Below are 22,625 nucleotides of genomic sequence, written 5' to 3' on the forward strand. Positions count from 1 at the left end.
AGCCTGTTGTAGTGGAATGGCCCCCATCCTCCCAGACTGCTGCCCAGTCTGAAGAACCGAGTGGGGCTAGACTTCCTTTTTTGTACCAGCACTTGCTGTTTCAGGAAACTTGATGGTATGTTATGTTGTTTCTATGAAGTCAGCTCAGAGGCTCCTTCCGTAGTCCTCCCTTTTCTAATTTTAGAAACGAGTTTAAGACATAAAATCAAGGCATGCTTTCATACACAAAAAGGTAGTTGAGTGGTGATCATTGTATCACAATCCAAATGAAATCTGCCCTGTGCATTTCTCTGTTGGCTGTGTGACTTCGGGGAAGTCACTTCACCTCTCTGATAACATTTCAAAGTGAAGGCAATAAAGGCTGTAGGGGTGGCTCTGCAGATAATGACACTTGTGTGAGCATGAGGAGCTGAGTGTTGCTTCCCAAAACCCATTAAAAGCTGGGTATGGCGGCATGTGTCTGTAACCCAAGCTTTGGGGGAAAGCGGAGGTGGGAGGATCCTGCTTACTCACTGACCAGTCAATCTAGATGAAATGGCAAATTCTAGGTTCAATGAGAGTGTCAGAAGAAGATCATCATTGTTGACCTTTGACCTCTGCATGCATGGGCACACTAGTACACATGTGTACACACCTACACACACAAGGTGTCTACTGTACATGCTGTGGGTCATTGAAGCCATTCATGGTCTAAATGAGATGGATAACACTTAAATAAAGTCACACCACCACAAGTTCTGAAGATGCACCTCTCTGCTCTGCCTAGGACCCTGGAGCCCAGAGTTAAAGGCCAAGCCATTCCCAGGTGCTTGACTGGTAGGCCGTGGCTACCACACTCACTGGGGTGGATGTGGGCATGTGAAGAAGTGGAAGTGTGGGTGAACTGGTGGGCAGGGGTGAGATTTGGTGGTGAGGCTCCTTTAGAAATTCTTGGCACGCATTTGATGGCATCTAAGGATCTGAGATAATCACCTAAAGCCAAGAAGTCCTGATTGAGACAGTGAAAAGCAGGTTACGGGAGCTGATTGGCTGCCTAGTCTGTGCTTTCTCCTTGGTGCTTTCCGGGGCTCTCTACCCTCCCCTTGTATATAATCTTCTCTATGGAGTCCATTGGTCTGCCTCTGAGTGGGACTGTTGTCAAGTGTGGGAGACCCACAAGCAGGCTGAGGAGCCCCAGCTCTGGTCTGCCGCCAAGGACCCTGTTGTTCCTTCTCACTTGCAATCTGGCTTCTGGCTGGATCTCCCTGGCCATCGCTGAGCCAGCTAAACGAGACAATGTGTCTGAGGGTTTAGCTTTGCGTCCGGAAGGCACTGAGCACCTAACACGAGGTGTTTACTGTGAGATAAGAGCCTCTGCAAGCAGGCTCTGAGTACAGTTAATTAATGAATCAAACGCAGCCACCAGTCCCTGGAGAAATGAGGCAGGTGACAATTAATTACCCGTCTTGCAAGGGGTGAAGATATTTAAAGGCAAGGGTCAGCTCTTCCTGGTACTTAAGCGGGATGAAGGATTTTGCCAGCCTGTTGTAAGGAAGCTCTCAAGCACCAAGAATTTGAGTATCACTGGGGAGCTCAGTGAAGACCCTTAGGAGGGACCCAGCAGGGAAGCTGGCATGTGGGAGCGTGCAGGTGTCTGCTGAAGCACCTGCTTCATTGGCCCTGTGACCATCTTGGAATGAGTTGCTGGTTCTCTTATGTCCCACTAGCGGGCAAAGGGGAAGGAGATTCCACCAGCTCCCTGGCCCCTCAGAATGGGCTGGCATATGCCCTTCCCACCAGGACAGCGCCTCTTACAGAGTGTCAGGTCAATCACAGCACAGTCAGGCATTCATAGGGCACTCCTAGTATTCCAGGAAGGTTTCTCAGAGTGTTGTGTATTCTAACTCAAAGCCTTGTTCGATATATATGCCCCTCGGGTTGGGTCTGCAGACACAGTGCACTCCTGAGTATCTTCATGGATGGGGCCATATTTCTCAAGAGGAGAGGTCAGAAAGTTTCTCATGTCCAACTCAAACCTGCCTTGCCTTATCTTCAACCACTGGCCGAATGTAGCACTTGGGGGTTAAGTAGCAGAGATTTGCTTCCTCACCAATGGTTGGAAACCTCAATCTGTCAAAGGCCCCAGTCACCAACTAGCCCAGTACAGAGACTATGCAGTGCCCTCCAGGGATACATGAGACCGACCCAGAGAATGGAAACAAAAAAGAGCAAAGATGAGCATTTATCAAGCACTTAGGCTGTGCTATGCCTATTATCTTCGCCTTTCAGTTTTAGATCAGCCTTAAAGGCCCTGCTGTCAGTTATCCCAGAAACAAGAAGGACCAGGGACCTGCTCCAAGGTTGCGCTGTCCACAGCCAGGCAAATCCCATCGCCACCGAGACCAAACATCAAGGAGACAGAAACAGATTGGTGGAGGATCAGCGAGAACCCCGCCAGGGCGCGCACTGAAATGTGGGTCCCCAGACCTTGCCTATGGGTGCAGCCGCGGGGGACCGCGGTTGAGCGTCAGCACCAGGGACAGCTCCTCGGCTGCTCCCCCGCAGCCGCCGCCAACAGCGCGCGCGAGGACCGCAGCGCGCACTCCCCAGCAGGCTAGTGCGCGCGCCCTCCCCTCCAGCGCGCGCCCCGCGCCCGGGACTGGGCTGGAGTCGCGCGTGCAGCTCTCAGGGAGGCAGCTGGGCGTCCAGAGCTGTGGCTGCAACGCGCAGCTGGCAGGGAATCTCGCCGGGCCACGCAATTGCCTCCTCTGGGGCCTCCAGGAACCTCTCCGCGCTCTCCTTACCAGTCAGGTCCCAGCAGTCACCACCGACCGTGGCCTGGGTTGCATTTGCTGCTACTCTGTGCCCGGGACAGAGGGACGCCCGCCCTGTCACGTGTGTCCAAGTCCTCCGCCAGCCGGGGCAGCGTGGTTCCCATGGTTCAAGGTAAGGGCCGAGTGGGTGCGCAGGTCACGGTGTGAGAGCAGGCGAAGCAGGATGGGAAGTCCAGGCTCTGCACCCACCTCATCTGGAGTTCCCACTGCAGCCTGCCCTAGCCACCTTGCATCAGGTGCTCTGACCTACACAGGTGCCTGTACAGCATACCCCATCCCAGTGCGACCCACCCTCCAAGTACCCTGAGATGGGCAGTGGGGTCCTAGCCAAAAGACAGAGGAACCCTCTGACAGAAGAGAGGCTCTGTTTCCCTCCAAGGGTGGCCTGCTTAGGGGAAGGGGCATGGATAGAGGAAGTTTGTCCGAAGAGACTGGAAGCCTGGCTCCATTCATTCTTTGCTGCCTGGAAACCAAACTGAGATGTTTGGTTCCTTGGTGAGATCCGCTTCCCACCAGGTTGGTGTTGCGTGCTTGACCTGGGCTACTGCTAACATCCATTCTGTTTAGTGTCTGTGTGAAAGGGCTGGGGCCCCTTTGGACAGATGAGGAAACTGAGGCTTAGAGAAGTTTGACTTCTTGTCCAAGGTCACAGTTAACAGGTGGTAGAGCCGCTATCACCTCTTTCCCACGTTGTTGGAAGCCTTGTCTTCAATAGTGAGGACAGGAGGAGCACGGCAGGCTGGCAGTTGTATTTGTTCAAGCCGGAAACGACACGCCCTAAAACATCAAACCTCTGAAAGAAGGTTCACATCCATCCTCCTGCCTCCACTCTCTCATCCTACTCAATGTCCTGTTCTCCCTAGGCCAGGGTCACATGAGTTCACGTGGCTCTGCTGATAGGACTCGGGCAAGAGACCCTGGGTGACAAGTCTCAGGGTCCAGCATGTTCCCTTGCCGCTGCTGGGGGAAGCTAGTGTTCAGGGGTCTGCCGGAGAGCACCAGGCTGCTCCCCTGTGGTCCCACCTTCCTATGCTAATCAAGTTCTTGGCAGGTTTCCAGGGCCAGTGTCTACCTCCTAGAAGTTTATGGCTACATAAAAGCACACAGGCCCATCGTCCCACCTCCACCTTCTTGAGATAGAAGGGAGTATAAAGACTTCATGCCAAGGCTCTCCAAGGCTCTCCTAATTTGACACCTCTGGCCAGCAGGATGTGCTTGAAACCGTCCATGGACACGACTTTGTGTGGCGTGGCTTTTGAGTTCTTCCCATTCCTGAGGCCGGGGGCTCACTTCCCCCTTCCCTCCCGTTCTCCTTCTCCCTCTCTTTGGTAGTCATTTGTGGTACCTTTGTCTCGTGCCATAGAGGAGACAGATAGCGTGGTCTTGGGCTGCGGTCTTGGTTCCCATCGTCTGAGCTCCTGTAGGGCTGGTTGGTGTTGACCCATTTGGAAAGCCTGGAGGGTGTAGGGTCTGGGAGGAGGCACAGTTCCCAAACTGGGTACCTGGAATACCTGTTGGGGTTGGGGAGTTGGAGAACCTCACTGGCTCTCTGGGGCAAGTCAATGCCATGAGATGTGGAAGCCCAGGCCACACTGTGACTTCTCTACCCTCTCCTCTTCCTCGAGTGAGAGAGGTGCCCAGAGCCCGAGGCCTCTGCTGTGCCAGCACAGGCATCTAGCATGGACGGAGAACTTACAGAGAATGTGGGCACAGATGGAGGAGTCAAGACTTTGCCCGGTTCTACTCATCTTCATGGGTGACCTTGGGCCAGTTCCTGTCCCTTTATAGACCTCGGATGAGTTGAATGGTCTCATTCTCCCTGGGGTACCTCTCAGTCCTCCGCATCCCTGCCCATCCCATCATCTACTTATGTGGTTGCCAAAGGAGGTTTTGCACTTTTGGGCCAGATCTACGGGCCTAAGCCCGGTGCTGGCTCTGAGGGAGGCTTCACTGCCGGGGACCTGCTCCTGCAGACCTAGCAATCCCATGAGGAATGATTGTAGTGCTCAAAGCAGAGATCTGTCACCTCACAGTCAATTATATTGGACTCTAAATTCTCAGGGACTGGGGGTGGGAAGCAGAGTGGCAAACTGCCCAGACTGTCCACTCAGCTCCCACCCTGCCACCACTGGCCTGCTCCTCTTCAAGCCCTGATCGAGGTGGCAGGGAAGTGCTGATCTGTGTGGTGGGAATGTGGATTCAAGGCCTCAGGTCTCGGGCAAATCATCAGCATCCTCATCTGCAAAAATAAGGGTGCCTCTGTCTTCGTGCGGGTATTTGGTGGCAGCTGTGCATGACCTGAAGTCTGGTGAGGATGGGGTGGAACAGGAAGGGGCTTCCTGTCTACCTTATTGCTGCTTTCACTGTGACTTCCCTGCAGTCTCGGCCCTTCTGGATCCACTCCAGAGGGGACTCATCCAAGCTGGAGCCGTAGTGCCTGCCAGCTCCTTTCTTCTCCTCCCAAAGCTCTCCATTCCTCTAGGAGTGGGGTGCATGGGAGAGGCTTACATTGTTGAGGCCTCTCCTGCCCAAGTCCTCTGCCTTGTCTCCCTTCCTGGGAACTGCCTTGAAAGGCCTGAGAAGGGATAAACCCTGCTATCCTAAGGCACAGGTATGCTCTTAACTCATGGGAAGCTGGAGTGCAGAGTCTAGCATGTGGGCTCCTGATTTACACTCCTAAGATATGACACAGGGACTCTGTGCCTAATTTCCAGGGGTATTGTAAGTGGGGAGACTTGGGATGAACTGGTGTCAGATCCAGAATTAATCTGTAAGCTATCTGTGAGCTATGGGAGGGGGGGGCGCTTTTGCTGAAGTCTAAACCTTGGTGGACAATGGTCAAGCATGGCTTTAACACTGTAAGCTGAAATTTAGAACCTGACTGGAGAGGGAAGGCAAGAAGCAAGGGGACTTAGAAGAGGTCACCATGTCCATCTGGGCCAGAATGGTGGGCACTGAGCAGGTGCCAGCTACGTGGGGGATATTGCCCAGGACTGAAGAAACGTCCCCAGGACTGGCCTACACTAGAGTCTGGAGCGAGCTGTGTGAGATATGCGGAGGCAGCCCTTGGGGGCCTAGAGTAGGGCTTTTTCTTTAGTACCATGGTAGCACCGGATTGTACATCCCACCCCAGTGGGATGCTACTACCTGTCTTCTGGTCCACCCAAAGGGACATCTGTGGGAAAAGCTCGAGCCGGTCACCTGCGCTCTTGTCCAACTTCTTCAGTAGTAGGACTGAGGAGATGGCTCTGTTGGTAAAGTGCTTGCCTTGTAAGCAGGAGGACATGAGTTTGATCTCTAGGACACCATGAAAGGGAGCCAGGAAAGTCAGGCATAAGGATGCATGCTTGTAATCCTGGAACAGGGGAGGTAGAGACAGGCAGGTCCCAGGGCTTTCCTGGTCAGGTACCCTAGCCTTTTTGGAAAAGTTCCTTGCTAGCAAAGACCCTGTCTCAAAAACAGTGTCCACAGAGCCTGAGAAATGACGCCAGATGTTGTCCTCTGAGACACACACAGGCACGCACGCACGCGCGCGCACACACACACACACATGCACACACACACACACACATGCACGCGCACACACTCATATGTGTGCTCACGATTCTAAAGCCACTTCTCCTGTAGTGAGTTGGTTGGGAAGAGGGCTGCATAGCTATCTATGAATCAGGAGAGGATTAGATAGCAGCCTGGGCAGTGGTTCGGAAGTAAGCCGGGCTCCTGGGGTTACAGCCACGTTCACCACCTCCCATAGCTGCTGTGGGTAGTAGGGTAGCACAGTCTTAGGAACTGACCAGAACTGTGTTTATATCTCAAGAACATGTCCCTAACGAGGTCACTTAAGCCCTTGGTCCCTGAGTTCTTTATTCACCTTGTACGAGAGTCCAGCTTCTTAGAAGAGTCTGCATGCTCCTGGGAAACTCCCATGGTGCTCTGTTCCTGGCCAAACCTGAAGATGACCTCAGAGCAGGGGAGAGATGCCCTTGTCAGTCAGGCAAAGCCTACAATGGGCAAAGCCATCACCACCTGTGGCTCAGCTCTTACAACCAGATCCAGGCTTCCTGCAGGCTGCCCAGTGGCTAAGTTGATCATTGGGTATTCCCAGGTTGCTCTGCCCAGTGGCTGAGCCTGCACTCAGGCTGCTAACAGCCTGGTGTTACTTGTTTTGGCATTTGATCTGTGACCTAGGGACTAGCAGCCAACATTTCTGGAGCTAGGTTCCCTGGCTCCCCAGCCCTGGGTGAGCAAACTCCTGTGCCAGCCACCATGACGGGAACAGTCTCTGCCTGCAGAAAGCAATGATGGGTGTTTTTTGTCTCTTTTATGCTCTGCCTTGTGTGTGCTTGCCTAATATATATTCATTTTTATGATATAGTCAAATATTTTTTTTATTAAAAAGAAACGTGTGTTTGCTGCAAAAGGAAAATCAGTTCAGCTTTTCTCGGCTTACTGTGTGAAAAGTAAAAGCCCTTAACTCCTTGCCTGTGGCCTACCTGCTCCTCTGCAGTCACACTGCACCTCAGTCACACCTGGTCAAGAGTGTTCCTCCCTTGTCCTTTGACCTAACTCCTGCTCCCCTGTTGGAGATGGGCATCAGGGCTCCATCCTCTATCACAAAGCCCAAGCCCCAGCCTGGCTTTCTGGTCTAGACCTTTGCAGGACACGGCCGTTGCCTCCCAGACTTACCTAGTTGGTCTGGCAACAGGCCTGTGCGCCATCCACTGATTCTGTCTGTTACGGGGTTGACTGAGGGGTAAGTATTGAGTGGAAGGGCCTAGTAGCTGGCCGGGGGAAGAGAGAGTGGGAGGAGGCATGTAACAGGATTAAACTGCAGTGTGGGAAGATTCTGTGTGGTTGGCAGCGTGAGGCATGGAGGCAGGTACTCCGGATTCTATGGAAATCACCTCACGGGAAGGAAGGCATCCTGGATGCAATCAGAGCTGAGCCCCCACTGGGTGATACAGTCAGGGGAGCAGGTAATGCAGAGGCCAGACACTTCTACCATCCCCGGAGGCAAGGGAGGTCATCAGGACAGGCTAACAAGCAGTGGGCTCTAGAAATGCCCCTGACTTTTCTTTGAGAGAAAGAGAGCACCAGATGGGGCTAGTCCCAGGTGCCTCATTGGCTTCTAACTGTGTCTATGTGAGTATAATTAAGACCTCCACTTCTGTGCTTTGGTTACTGAAGCAGGATTAGCCAACTTCCCCTTCCTGGCCCTGGCCAAAGGACCCCCTATTGTAGGCTCCCCCATATTCCTGCTCGGTCAGTTCACTTGCTGCTGGACCTTGCCCGGTAGTGCACCCCTTAGTACTTGGTTGCTCTCAGTATGCCAGGAACAGCAGGAGGCTCAGAGAGCAAAGCTACAGAGCTCTGGGGGGCAATAGAAGGACACTGGGGATACCATTAACTCACCATAGCATGTGTCTGGGGCTCACCTTACAGTGTTTGAAATGCAATATTTATATTGTGTTTTCCAAATCCCTCCACTAAGGGTTGGCATACGCAGTCTCACTGGGAACATTCAGGAACTTCCCTAAGGCAAAATAAAGATGTTCACTTTTCCAGTTTATAGGCAGACACCCACTTGGGGTTCCTTTTTCTGAGCCCATTCCAGAGCCCCACAGTCCAGGCTGGCTTACCCCAGGACTGACACCATGCCCTCTACGTGTGAGAGGGCCTTGATCACGTCTCCTTTGAAAGGAGGTAGGGTGGGGATGTGGGGGGCAGTCTGTGTCTCTCTCTAGAATTCGCTAGTCTTTGCCCACGTGGTTGACATAAGGACGGTTGGTGTTTACCTGTGTCTGGCGTTTGTTTGGTTAAAACACTCATTATGTGGGAAGCTCCTTATAAACCAACTCACAGAATGAAAGAGTACAGCCGTCTGTGATTTTTACCTCCGTGAGGCTTCCCACATGAGATGCCCCTCTAATTACAAAACAAAACTCTGTCGCAGAAGACAGAGACGGCACAGCGTCTCGGGAGATCACTCTCGCAGTTGCTCATAGTCCCACTGCTCTGTGTCTTGCTTTCTCCTTGGGAGCCCCCGCCTCGCTGATCAGGAGATAGGATGGGGAGAGAATAAGAAAGAAGGGAGGGGGAGCATGGGAAGATGGGAAGAAATAGGGTCTGCCTTCAGCCATAGGTACCTCAGACCTGCTGGTCGCCATCCCCTCTTTGCTCCGGTTTCCTGGCATATCAAGACAGGTATGGTTTCCCCTTCTGTCATGAGGAAGGATTCTGAGTCCCTGCAGGAGCACAGTGGAACATGACAGTAGATTATGGGGTCTCTGGGCTTAGATCAGGGAAGAGACACCACTGGCCAACTACTGTACCACGTGTGGCTGAGAAACTCAGACACCTTGCCGCAGCCCATGGAGCCCCTCCTGGCGTGAATTCACCCTCCCAACCTCTCCTTGTGCTCTGCCGTGCCCTGCATGTGCTCTTCTGTGCCATTTCTGGGACTTCTGAGACCTTTCTCCCGAGGGTCTTCCCCCTGCTTCCCTCTGTCTGTCAGCGTCAGGTCTGTCCCCTCTTGTCTTGTCTGCATCGAGGCTGGGAGGGCTTGGGGTCAGGTGCTGCTCTTTATACTCTCCCCAACCCCTGTAGCCAGTGAGGTGCCTGGGACACAATGGGCCCTGCTGGGGGTAGTTCCGTGTGGAAGGAGGGTCAACCCCATCTTCCAAAAGGCGCAATGGCTAGTGCGTGGCCCTGAATGGACTCCAGACCAGACACCCATTGTTAGAGCCAGAAGTGGCTACTGCCTCAGGAACACTTGCTTCCAGAACCCCTGTCCAGTGTGTTCAGGACTGGGGTACAGGATGCACTTGCCTGCCTGCAGCCCCCAGGGCCTACTGTCTCATTCCAGCTCTCCTGCCACAGAGCTGCCCGTGACAAAGGGTGACTCAAGGTGGGGGAGCCTCACCCCATCAGACCTTGCGGTCAACACTGTCACTTCATGACCATGAAAAATTGTAAAGATGATTTAATCTGCAAGATGGGCCTATCGAGCATGCTCCATTCACTTGAGAATCCCCAAATCTCATTTAGTTTGTTGGTTTGTTTACCTTGTCTTTTGTTGTTTTTTGTTTTGAGACAAGATCCCAGTAGGTAGCTCAAGCTATCCTTGAACTCAGGGCAGTCCTCTGGCTCCTGAGTAGTGATATTATAGATGTGTTCACCACACGCGACTGATCCCCGTTCCATAAAATGAAGATGCTCCAGGCAGGTCTATGCTGAACCTTGCTGTTCAGGGCTGCTCCGGGTGGAGGAGCCATGCCAGTCAGCTAAGTGAGGAGATGAAGGAGCCAGGGAGGTCGAGGATGCATGGTGGACAGACAGCACAGGACTCTGGTGCTTGACCCTACTCGGTGTGTATACAGGTAAGGACCTCACATGTCCACTTCTAAGAGAACTTAGAGTGTTGCCAGGGAAGAGAAGGAGGCAGGGTCTCAGCTTGGTGGTAGAGGCCTGGCAGCCCTTCCCTCACTGCTGAGCAGACTGACCGACATCTGTGGGATGTCTGGATGGAACCTCAATCCCTACTCTTTTTCTATCTTCTTCCTGTGTGTCAGCAATACAGCAGACACACACACACAAGGACACATGCAGATACTCATGCATACAGCAGGCGCATGCAGAGACATACACATGGGAACATGCAGAGACAAACATGCATACACAAACATGAACAACAGGGGCAAATGCAGATATATACACAAATATGCAGGTACACGCAGATATGCATATGGGGACATATATACATACATGACATACACACAATAGACACACAAAAAACAACAAAAAACACAGCTGACACAGGGAGACATACACATGGGACACAAGCAGAAACACACAAGCACACACAGAACAGAGACATTCATAAAGGGACACACTTAAACATACATGTACACATGACAGAAATGCACACAGTTGATATACAGAGACACACATGTACATACAGGCACACACACGGACACACACAGACACATGTACAAATATAACTATGCCCATACATGTCATACATCTAGCAGATACTCAGAGATGTGCACATGGGGGTCAACACAGACACACATACAAAACACACATGCACACACACAGAAGACACACACTGAGACATGCATATAAACACACACATGTGGAAACACAAAATACACATAAACATGCACAACAGGCACATGTATGTAATAGACACACAAAGGCATATGCATATATACAACACATATGTACAGAGCAAATGTAACCCCACAGTAGACAGTTTGTTTAACATGCAAGAGGCCCTGAGTTCTATCTCCAGAACTACCACACACACACACACACACACACACACACACACACACCCAGAGACACACCCAGTCTCATCCTGTGCCCTCTGCAGTCACAGGACAAGAAGAAACACCTTGTTTTGTAGACACTGTCCAGCTCTCGTTCTGCAGGCACATGACCCAGGCTTCTGGAAGATTCTATGCCTCCTGTTGGGCTGCTTCCACTTGACTGTTTCAGCAACACGGCACCCTCATGCTCTCTGACTGCCAGCTCTTAGGGAACTTCCGCTGGCTCAGAGACGCTGGGCATTCTCTTGGTCATCCTTGCTCTATTGTACTTGTGATGTCTCAGCCTGAGTAGCAAGGCTGATGATAGTTCTTGTATGTATCAGTCAGTTATGGGCATAGTGACTGTGTAACAAGCTGTCCTGACATTTACCAACAGAACAGCAAACAAAGCTCTTCTTGCTTACAGGCCTATAGGTAGCTGGGGAATGTTCCGCTCACTATGGGTGTCCAGTCTAGGTCCCCAGGACTCTTCCACAGCTCCAGTCTCTGAGCATATGCTTTCTGGACATGGTGTATGGATCCCAGAAATGCAGCTTCTTCAAGACTTTGCCTAGAACTGGAATGTGGTCTCTTTTCCTGTGCTTCATTGTTTACCAAGGCCAAGGTCACCAGGGTAAGATTCTGTCACTCTCATGATAATACGAGGCCCATTGCAGGGAAGGGAGGAGGCTTAAGGGTCTGCGTTTTTAGATAGTTCCTAGGAGTGGCTAGACTCAAGCCCTCCTGATCTGATATCATGAGCAGGTCTTACAGAGATGAAAGCTCGTGGCTGGCTCCTGCTGTCTAGTCTGCCCTAGTTCCACTAATCTGGAGAAGTGATGGGGGAGGAACAGGGAATACACCCCTTTCCCTCACTTTCCTCCAGTCGGAGCAGAGAAATGAGTTGGCGGTCTGAGCTGGTAAAACTGATGATGGGGTGAGGAGACAATGGCTGGCACGAAGTGGGAACCCTGTAAATGCTCATGCAGCTAACGCTAGCATTGCTTTCCCGGGCTTGGCAGACCCTTGACCCTGAGCAGATGCTGGGGAGAGGGAGACTGCGTGGAGGAGTGAGGAGCCTCCGCACCTCTGCTGGCTCAAGGCAACTCCAGTTCTGCTGGCGTGTCTGTATGAGGACAGAGAGAAAGTCTCCCATGGTCACGGTCACGGTCGTGGGGACAAAGCAGGTAGGAGGGAGTTGGGGTGGAGAGAAGGGAAGGTGAGGCCTGTCCCTCCCAGCACAGCCTGAGTGTGGAAGAGGCCAGGGAAGTAGAAGACACTCAGGCGGGTAGGGAGATCTGCCCTACCTGCTGTCCCTGGGCACAGAGCTTCTGACAGGCTTGGAAAGGCATCCCGGGTCATAACACATAGTGCAAGGGCCCTGTACTGGGAAGGTACCAGAGGATGGATCAGTATTGCTCAAGAGAGCTCCCCGAAGGGCCAGTCTGAGCTGAGACAGGAAGAGGAAGCCGACACAGTGGTGAGGCCTGAGGTGGTTCTGGGGAGATGGAGTGGCAGGGGAAAGCAAGGAGACAGCGAGAATCTGGTGCAGGTGAGGCCCTCAGGGGCCAGAAGAGGAGAGGAGGGGCCAGGAAGGGAGACATGAATCTGGGCAGATGAGGAAAATACAGGTGAAAGGGAGGGAACGGCCTGTCACAGGGGAGCACCAGCCCTGCTCCTGACCAGACCAGGGTTCTGCTGGATAGAGATGTCAGGGCGTCCTTGTCTAAACTGCTCAGCCTGAGGTGTGGCCCTGAGAGGACCTGAGGCTCCTGTTACCCCCTGCTGTTTGCCCTGTCGTGGGTGCCTGCTCCCAGTTTCCCACCTGTGAAATACATTCAACTGGAACTGTCTGACCTGAGAACCTGGCCTAAACTTTGGAGCATGAAAAAATACAGATTTTATTCCAGCGTAGAAGTAACAGGGCCAAGCACAGGAGTGAGGAGAGCCCCACTTTCTTGTCTCAACACCTGCAGTACCTTGGTAGCTATGGAAATCACAAGTGCCCTTACGAACTACTGAGATGTAAAAATGTATTTTTCCTGATTTTCTTCTGCATTCGTGTATCTTCGTGCTAGGTGAGGCTTAAGAACAAAGGCTTGCTCAGACCCCTGTGTCCAGCACGTCTCGCACCCGACTCCTGTTGCCTTTGGTAGGGTATTCGGAGCCCCTGCTCTCAGCCTGGGCCTCCCCCAACAGACACAGGTTCCACCAGCTCCTGTGTGAGCAGAGTATACACCCACTCAGACCCTGGGGAGGCTAGGTTTTGTGAAGGCTAAAGTCCTCACTGGAAGCCCAAGGCTGGTCCACATGGATATTGTCCCTTACCCAGGTTGGGCCACAGAATGAAAGTAAAAATCTGCTGGTGTCAGCTCCAAAACGGTGCATCCTGCAAGGGGCCGGCTTCAGTGCGGGTCTATACTCCAGGACCTTGTAGTTTGGGGCGGAGTCAGTTCTAAAGGCGCTGCAGATTCACCATTCACTTTGGAAAGGATTTTGTTCTTCTCTGTATAGAAGGTTCTAGGTTGGTGTTGTCTTTGTGTTTAACCGATTGCCACCGCACTTCTATTGTCTCCTATTGTCACCAGTCCAAAATCTGCTGTAATTCTTGCCTCCATTCCTGAGAGTCCCTGAGTCTTTGTTCTGTGATTTAGATGCTCTCTGGATATTGCAATAATGTGGCTGGCTGTTGTATCATTTAAGCCCTTCCTGTGTGCAGTTTATTGTGCTTTGGGAACTAAAGGTTTATTATTGTTATCCTGATCTAATGCTTTCTTTTTAAAATGTGTGTGTGTGTGTGTGTGTGTGTGTGTGTGTGTGTGTAGGTCAGAGAACAACTTTGTGGGGTTAGTTCTCTTCTTCCCCTTTGCATGGGTTCTGGAAATTGATCTCAAGCTTTTGCAGCAAGTGCCCTTACCCTCTGAGCCATGTCGCTGGCCCCCCAGTTTGAAAACTATCCAGCCAACCTTCTGATCTTCCTGGGGATTTATCACCCAGATGCTGGGCCACTTGCGGTTTCCCACATCTTAGGAGGCTCTATTATTTAGTTACTTGTGTTCTATCCCCACCATTTTGCATCATTTCTATGGTCCCCAGCGGGCCCCTCCCCCATGTTTCCTTAGGTCTAACCCAATGTTAATCGGAGCTGTTGTGTATTTGCCTTTTTTGACATTGTTACTTCTTCACCTGTGGAACTTTGTTCTGTTTCTTTTAACTCCAATTATCCCCTATAGGACACAGTAACTATTTAGCCCTCACATCTCCCGACTCTGTCACCTGACCTGCCTCTGGTTAGTGTCTTTGGCTGGATTTTCTTTCCACTGTGTGTTGTTTGTTTTTCTGACAAGAGGCAATTGTTCCCTGGGTGCCACATATTGTCGATTTTTACCTTGTTGTGACCTTAGGTATTCGTGTATTTCAATATGTTCTCGTGCCAGCAAGATGGTTAACTGGATATATGTGCTCTAGTTTACTCTCTGGGACCCATGTGATCGAAGCAGAGAGCTGACTCTGTAAGTTGTCCTTTGACCCTAATGAGCACACGTTGTCACCTGCATGAATGTGAGCTTGCACAGCACAGACACACACACACACAATTCACTCTAGTGCTGCTGGGGTGCAGCCAAACCACCTTCAAACTGTTAAAAGCTTGCTTATAAGTTCTGTGAAGCAAGACCAGAGCAACTTTGAGCCCAAACCCTGCAGAACTTTCCAGTATTCCAGGAATTGTGATGCTTTCCTATGTAATGAGGATTTTTTTTTTTTGAGACAGGGTCTCCCTCATTGAACCTGGTGCTCAGTGACTGGCCTGAAAGCCTCAGGGATTCTTCTGTTCCCACTTCCCCAGCATTGGAATTAAGGGTAGATGCCACCATGAGCAGATTTTACTTGTTTGCTAAGGATCAAATTCAGTTCTCCTGCTTACAGAGCGGAGGTCTGTCTCCAACCCCAGATCGAGCTTTTCTGATGCTCAGATCTGTTGAGCTCTGCCTGCCTGACATGTTCTTTGTGGGGTGCTCTCTCCCTCATCACCTCCTCCCCAGTTCATCTTCAGACTTGGCATCCTGCTTGTCCTCTCTCTCCTAGCTCTCTTTCCCCTGTTAGCACCCTCTAATCTCCCTCCTTCTGCTTCCTAGGATTAGGATATATTCACACTGCCAGAGAGACTAAGCCAACACAAGGGTTGGTGTCCTGGTCAGGGTTGTTACTGCTGCAGGGAAACACTGTGACCGAAGAGCAAGGTGGAGAGTGAAGGGTTTGCTTAGCTTACACTTCGACATGGTCCATCAACAGGACAGGAACTCAAGCAGGGCAGGCACTAATGCAGAGGTCATGGGGCCATGCCGATTACCGGCTTACTTGCAATGGTTTGCTCAACCTGCTTTCTTATAGGACCCAGGACCACCTGCCCAGGGATAACACCACCCACCATGGGCTGGACCCTCCCCCATCAATCACTAATCAAGAAGATGCCTTACAGCTGGATCTTATGGAGGCATTTCCTCAATTGAGGCTCCCTCCTTTCAGATGACTCTAGCTTGTGCCAAGTTGACATAAAGCTGTCCAGCACAGGGTAGAGACATAGATCCAGGCCCGGGATGTGCTAGAACTCAGCGAGTACTTGCTGCCTAATTGTAGGGAAATGTCTATGGTCTTCACACCCTGAAAGTGCCTGACCTCACCTGAATTGTGGATAGATTTTTAAATGCCAAGTGTACAGTGTGGGCAGTGAGTGCTGCTGGGTTCCAGAGGAGGGAGCAAGGGTGGGATTCAGGGCTGGCTTGCTCGAGGAACTGGCTGAATGATGGCTTTGAACAAGAAGTTGAGGGAGTTCAGGGATGACTAGCAAAGTCCCCAAGACAAGAAAAACAAATTACTAGGTTTTCAGTTGGCAGGCTGGGGAATAAGTGTCTGCATAGATAAATTCAAGGAGTCCTGGAGGATACCGAGGCTCCAAGCAGAACAGAGGGTAGGGATGGGAAAGGCAGGCAACCATGGAGAGCCTAGCGACACAGATATTTGGGCCTAGGTCCTGCAGTTCTGTACTGAGAGACTGGTGAGGACACAATAGGAGGGTACTGTTCTGGAGACTGTGAGCTGCAGCCTGCCGGGGCTGTTCTCATGCACAGAGAACAGAACATCCCCATCCACCACTCTGCAGACCCCCGGGGGTTAGACACCCTTCCTACGGCAGCTCTTGTCCCCTCGACTTAACTCCTGTGCTGGGCCAGGGAAAGTGACTGCAATCAAGACAGGCCTGCCCAGAACTCAGATTCTGCAAAGGAAATAGAGAGGGAAAGCGGGTGCTACCACCGAGGCCACAACACTGCCCGAACATGGCTGCACACGAGGCCTGAGCTAGGATGTGGCCAGCCTGCCCAACAGCCCTGATCCCTGGGGCTCAAAAGGCAGGACTGTGTCCCTGCTCATCCCTAAACACCCAATGCAGCCCAGTGCTCATTATGCAGTCAGCATGACATCGAGAGGGACTGTCTAAAGAGCAGCATGATCACTCTGTCCCAAAATAAAGGACAGAGCCAGGGGTGGTGGCACAACCCTGTTATTCCAGCACTTGGGAGGATGAAACAAGAGGATCCTGAGATTGGGGCCAGTTTGGGCTACAGAGAAAGTGCTAGACCAGCCTGGGCTACATAGTTAGATCCTGTCACAGGAAATAAAATAAGGTGAGGAACCAGGACACAAGAATACTATGACAGGAGGAATGTCTAAGTTTCTGTCCTGGTCTTTCTGATGCCCAGGCAGACAACAATATCAAGCTGCCCAGACTTGTGAGAGGAAAGATGGCGTGCACTCACGGGCCTGGGCATGGGCTGCCTGGAGCACAAGGCCCCTTGAGGTGGTCGGCACGGCTAATGCCCAGGCCTGGAGCATACCACGTGGGTGTGGTTTTGTGCAGTGTTGAAGGGACAGAGTTTGTTTCCCAGGTGGGCTGCCTGCAGTGACAGTGCTCACTCCTACCTGTGAGCTCTGACTCCTACCCATCCCCTAGCCTGACTGGAGCGGCTCCCTTCCTAAAGACCACCGGACCTACTGGCTGACTCCTGACCTACTTAGCTCTCATTCTATTTATGTCTGTTCCCACCCAGTCTTTCCAGTGCCCCCCACCCACAGCCAGGGTCGGACCCACTATCAAACCAGAGACCCATGCTTACACTCAGTGGTTGACTGGGTCCTAGTCTAGAGAAATGAGAAGACCTGGGGGATGCCAGAGGAGAGGGGCAAACAACCCGGTCCTGCTCCAGCCTCAGCCCCAAGTGAAAGCAGTTCTGTTCACAGCCCAGATCCAGCACCCATGCCAGCTCTAGTCTCAGGCCCAGCCTCACTCTGCCCCGATCCCAGCTCTAGCCCAACACCCAGGCCCAGCTCAGCCACACTGTGCTTCTTCCTGTCCTGCACCCTTGACAGGTGGCACTGCTTCTGGAACTGGTTCCTTGTCCTGTAAGATGAGGTCCCTAACTCCAGTTCCGGGATGGTGGTGAGGCTTTAATGGGGGTGTCAAGGGCACTCTCCTTTGCACTACGGAAACTTAAGTTGTCACCATGCCAGTGTTAAAGGCAAATAAACTGAGGTATCTTAGGCTACAGGGTTTCCCAGGGGCACCCAACTGGCAAGGACCAGAAGCAGCTCTGTTCAGGCCTCCTTCTTCCCTGCCCCTTCTGGGATGTGACCCGCACCAGAGCCATGAATCATCCACGAGGTACCCCCTTGTGAAGTCTCTCCTCAGGCAACCCAGGAGAGGGCTCCATCCTGAGGCTCCCACGCTCAGAGCTGTCCATATTCCCTTATGCAAGAGAAAGTCTCAGAGATAGGAGCTCGAAAGAACACTTTCCCTGCATGCGGAAAGCCCTGGGTTCAGTCATCAATGACATAAACCGGGTATGGTAGTTCATGTCTGCAACCCCAGTGCTCAAGAGACGAGGCAAGAGGAGCAGAAGTCCACGGTCATTTTTTGGCCCATCTGGGAAATGTGAGACCCCCGTGAAACAAACAAACAAACAAACAAACAAACAATCACCGGGAGATGATGGCACACTGCCACTCCAACCACATACTGGGCTTCCGGTGTCTCTGCTTCACCACACTGGCATTTATAGAGTACCTGCTGTCTGTCAGGGCCTCTTTCTCAGGGTGAGGTCATGATATAGCCCCTGTAGAACCGGAGGCATTAGGGAATCTAGCCTGGAAAATCTGGAGTTGGTACCCCTGGAGGTCAGACATACAGCAGAGCTACCAGGAGAGACATTGCCGGGGCGAGGGGGGGACTTCCGGATCAGAGGGAGCTAACCACCTGCATGTCCAGTGCTGTCCTGTTCTGAAGCAGAGACAGCCACCAGGCCAGGAGGACACAGAGCTGGGACCCAAGGAGTAAGGCCTGTATTCTGGAGACACTGTCGGGCTGGACTTGCCTTGGTCTCTTTCTTTAGTATGAGGTTCTTAGCATGTGGCTCTTGAGCTGGTTACATCAGAAGCCCGGAAGATAGAGCCGGTCATCCAGAACAGAACCCTGGGGGAAGGTAGACAGACTACCTTTGGGAACTGGCTGTCAGTGTGCGTGTGCCCAGCAGGTAACAAGCTAGGGAGGGGACAGGATAAAGGGAACACTGGCTGTGTCTTACTCAGTTACTACTCCCGCCCCATCAGGCTACCCAGGACCTGGTCTCCTGAGCTTAAGTGTGATGTGTTCCCTGACCAAAACAGTGCCTGGAATGCAGTGAGTTCTAAGTGAATGCAAAGCCTGCCTTGGTGGTGGATCGAAGGAGGCAGGGCAGGGGTCAAAGCCAAGGCGTAGCTAAACCTCTTCTTAAAAGACTGATGGCCTCTCAGTGCCACCCTTGGCAGGGGTATGGCAGGAGTGTTGCAGGGTAGCCTGAAGAGCATGGGGAGGGAGGGAGCAGGTGCTCGGCCTTTGTTAACAGCCCAGAATGCCCCAGTCTCCTCAGGGCTAGGCATGGATGCTAAGGTAGACTGCAGCTGAAGCAGAGCAATGAGTCCGAGAGCCAGTCCCTCTCAGGGTCCCGGCACACTCATTTTCCAGAAGACATGGGGTGGGGTGGGGTGGGGCAGTGTCCAGCGACTCCCCCAGCCCTGTTCCACTCATGTCAGCCCCTCTGCACTCAGGGTCATTCACAGAGGGAACCCCAGCACAGTCTAGAATTCCTGGCTGCGGTCAGAGTTCTGGACCGTGTTGCCAGCTAGGGTTTGGGAGTTTTCTTGCATCCCCAGGACTGTCAGGAAGAGATGGCGGACCAGACAGAGACCCAATAAATGCAGTATGCCTGAGTGTCTGGTACAAAAGCCCAGCTGGGTCTGAACCAGAGGTCAAGCAAGCCAAGAAGAGACTGTGGACCTGGTCCATCCCTCGTCTGTCTATCTCAGGTTAGGATGGGGGAAAACTAACAGGATGGTTGCCCACCCAGCTGGCATTCAATTGCCCCAACCTCCCCTGCCCACTGGGCTGCTGCCTTCCCTTTCCATACTCTTCATATACAGGGGCCAGGAACCAGGCCCTTCTCCAGCCTTGCAGGCCTCACATCATTGAGCCCTTGGGGTACAACCATGGGGGTCTCAGGGCCTCTCTTCCGGCCAGTGAGGGCTTTACTAAAAAATGGGACTTGAATTTGAGGCATCTGGACATGGGTCCTGGCCATGCTTGTATCCTCCTTTACTTTTCTCTCTGTGAACATGTTCCAACCACGCATGACATGTTGTGAGGGTTAACCGAGTGCTGGCACATGGTACCTGTTTAATAAATGGAGTGCTAACGGTTCCAGATATCTGGGCCTGGCACTCTCCACCCCTCTGGCCAGGCCCTGAACCAAGGATTATGCTGGAGAGGAAGTTGCAATTGAAAAAATAAAAACAAACAAACAAGACATAAAACCAGAAAACCAACAGCAGTAAAACGGATATGAAACTGGACCTCTGCACCTTGTTTTTTTTTTTTTAATTTTTCTCTCTTTATTTTATTTTATTTTTTTTATTGAGAAAAGGAAGAAAAAAAAAACAAGTTTCCGCCTCCTCCCAGCCTCTCATTTCCCTCCCCCCTCCTACCACCCTTGTCCCCCTCCTCCCACCCTTCTCCCCCTCCCCGCACTCCTCTCCCCCTCCCTCTACAGTCCAAAGACCATAGCACCTTGTTATTTTTAAGAGGAAGAAACTACAATCCCAGGAAGGCCCAGCAGCTCTCTTGACTTGTGCCCTCAGGAGATGCTGGAACAGGCAAGTGAGAGCAGGAGCTACAGAAGTTAGACCCACTCCCCACTAGGTGCCCCTGCCACACTCAGGACCCTGTGGTATTTTCCCTCACCAACCCAGCCCACACAATTGCAGACCGAGACAGCCCCCACTGTATGCTACAGTACTGCCCCCTTGTGGCTGGAGGACTGCCAACAGGTGGGAAGTCAGTTTGTCTTTCCTGAGGTGGGGTTGGAGCTGAGGGGACAGTAAACCCTGTCCTCACACTTGCAGGCAGCTGGACCTGGCGACAGGTGACGACATCAGCTCTGAAGAGCACGCTCCCCCTCTCTGCTGTGTATCTATCTCTACTGTGTGACTGTGTGCGCTTGTCTTTCCAAATACTGGGCTGTGCTATTTCCTGTGTGTAGAATAGACTAATAACAGCCCTGCCTGGGTGTCCTAGGGACTGAAAGAGGTGGTGGAGGGGATCACATCTCTCCTGGTGTTGAGACTAGCGATGGGGTGTGTGCTTACTGTTATGAAGAGGCAGTAGGAACACAGTCAGGGTGTTTGAGTGAGGCGGTGACCTGTAGCATGGATGTTACGGTTTGGGAAGCCCAGCGGCAACACCAAAGAGGTTAGAGCCCCGGATTGCGTGAGGATAGCTCACACCTGGGATGTTTCTGAGCATCCTCCTGTTGAAGAGCGACTGTCTCAGCTTGGTTAGAATAAGCAAGCTCGGCAGTGGAAGGGCTGTCTTCAGAAGCCAACTACACAGGTGTGTGACCATTTCAGAGCACGGGAGGTGGGAGGGAGACCTCTCAGCACTTTTCTGAGCAGCAGCTGAGCTCAGCCTTTAGGAGTCTGTCTGTGGTGGTTTGATTGAAAATGACTCCATAGGCTCATAGGGACTGGCACTGTTGGAAGGTGGAGCCTTGTTGGAGTAGTGTGGCCTTGTTAGAGGAAGTGTGTCACTGTGGGTGGACTTTGAGGTCTCAGAAGCTCAAGCCAGCCCTAGTGTGTCTCACTCTTTTCCTGTTTCCTGTGGATTCAGACTCTCGGCTACCTCTCCAGCACCATGTCTGCCTACATGCCACCATGCTTCCCACCATGATGACAATGGACCGAACTGAGGAACTATCAGCCAACCCCAATGAAATGTTTTTTTCTTTATAAGAGTTGCCGTAGTCATGGTGTCTCTTCACAGCAATGGAAACCCTAAGACATTGTTCCTTGCCATGTTCACACCTGCATTTCCTCCTACCCCAGCCTAGAAACTGTTTCCCCTACTGAAACACAGCTCCTTCTTCTGTGGGCAGAGCCCCTCCTCTACCCAGGAGGGAGGGGGCTCTACCCTCCTATGTCACTTAGTACTCCCCCCATCGCCCCATCTCCAGTTGTGGGCACAGTCCACCTAGTACCAACCACAGCTTCAGGCCTGACTGTCAACAGTGTCTTCTTTTAAATCAGGTTCTTCAGCGCAAGGAGGGAACTTCTCGCTTTTCTCCCTGATGGCGTACAATGGGGGATCAGATGGGGAGAGGCTCGAGGTTCCCTTCTAAGTCCTACCTCTCACTTTCCTTTGTTTTTGCTGTGTGTGTGTGTGTATGTGTGTATGCGTGTATGTATGTGTACGTGTGTATGCGTGTATGTATGTATGTGTGCATGTGTGTGTGAGCATGTATGCGTGTATATGTATGTATATGTGTATATGTATGTGCACGTGTGTGTGTGCACTTGCCTGTGTGTATGTGTGTGTATGCACGCGTGTTTGTATGTGTGTGTGTGTGTGTGTAAGTACGTATGTGTGTGCATGCAAGTGTGCATGCCTGTGGAGACCAGATTCTCACATCAAGTGTCCGCCTCTACAATTTCCCATCTTATTTCTGAGACACCGCCTTTCACTGAATCTCAGGTTTGCTGATACCCTGAGGTTATCTGGCCAGCTCCCTCGCCAGCATTAGGGTTGTAGATGGTGCTTCTACATGAGTACTGGGGACCAAACTGTGATGCTCATGCCCTCTGAGCAAACACTCTACCGAGTCCTCCTCCCAGCCCTCCCCTTCCCTCTTGCTCTCTCCCTCCCTCCTCTACCGTGTTCTCTCCATCTCTCTCTACCTCAGAGAGACGCATGAGACCCTTACACAAAAGCCCTGGTTTAGGAAACTGAGTCCTGGATCGAGTAGAGGCTGAGGGTTAAAAAAAAATATATCCACTGGCTTCTGGAGCAAACCCACAGAAACTGTGCCCAACAGGCTATAGCGGTGCTCGGTGCTCACAGGGCCAGTACCCACCCACCCAAGAA

At 52.0% G+C, this 22,625-nt stretch overlaps 1 protein-coding gene across 1 annotated transcript in view; it reads left to right on the plus strand.

Annotated features, from left to right (window-relative positions):
- The first annotated feature begins 2,636 nt into the window (after positions 1-2,636).
- Positions 2,637-22,625, plus strand: part of Fam163b (family with sequence similarity 163 member B) — a 33,232-nt gene continuing 13,243 nt past the window's right edge. The window contains exon 1 of the mRNA XM_005346217.3: positions 2,637-2,925. The gene's annotated coding sequence lies outside the window, so the exon portion shown is untranslated. The remainder of the gene's footprint in view (positions 2,926-22,625) is intronic.

The sequence above is a fragment of the Microtus ochrogaster genome, chromosome 4, assembly GCF_000317375.1.
Source record: "Microtus ochrogaster isolate Prairie Vole_2 chromosome 4, MicOch1.0, whole genome shotgun sequence".
NCBI lineage: Eukaryota > Metazoa > Chordata > Mammalia > Rodentia > Cricetidae > Microtus > Microtus ochrogaster.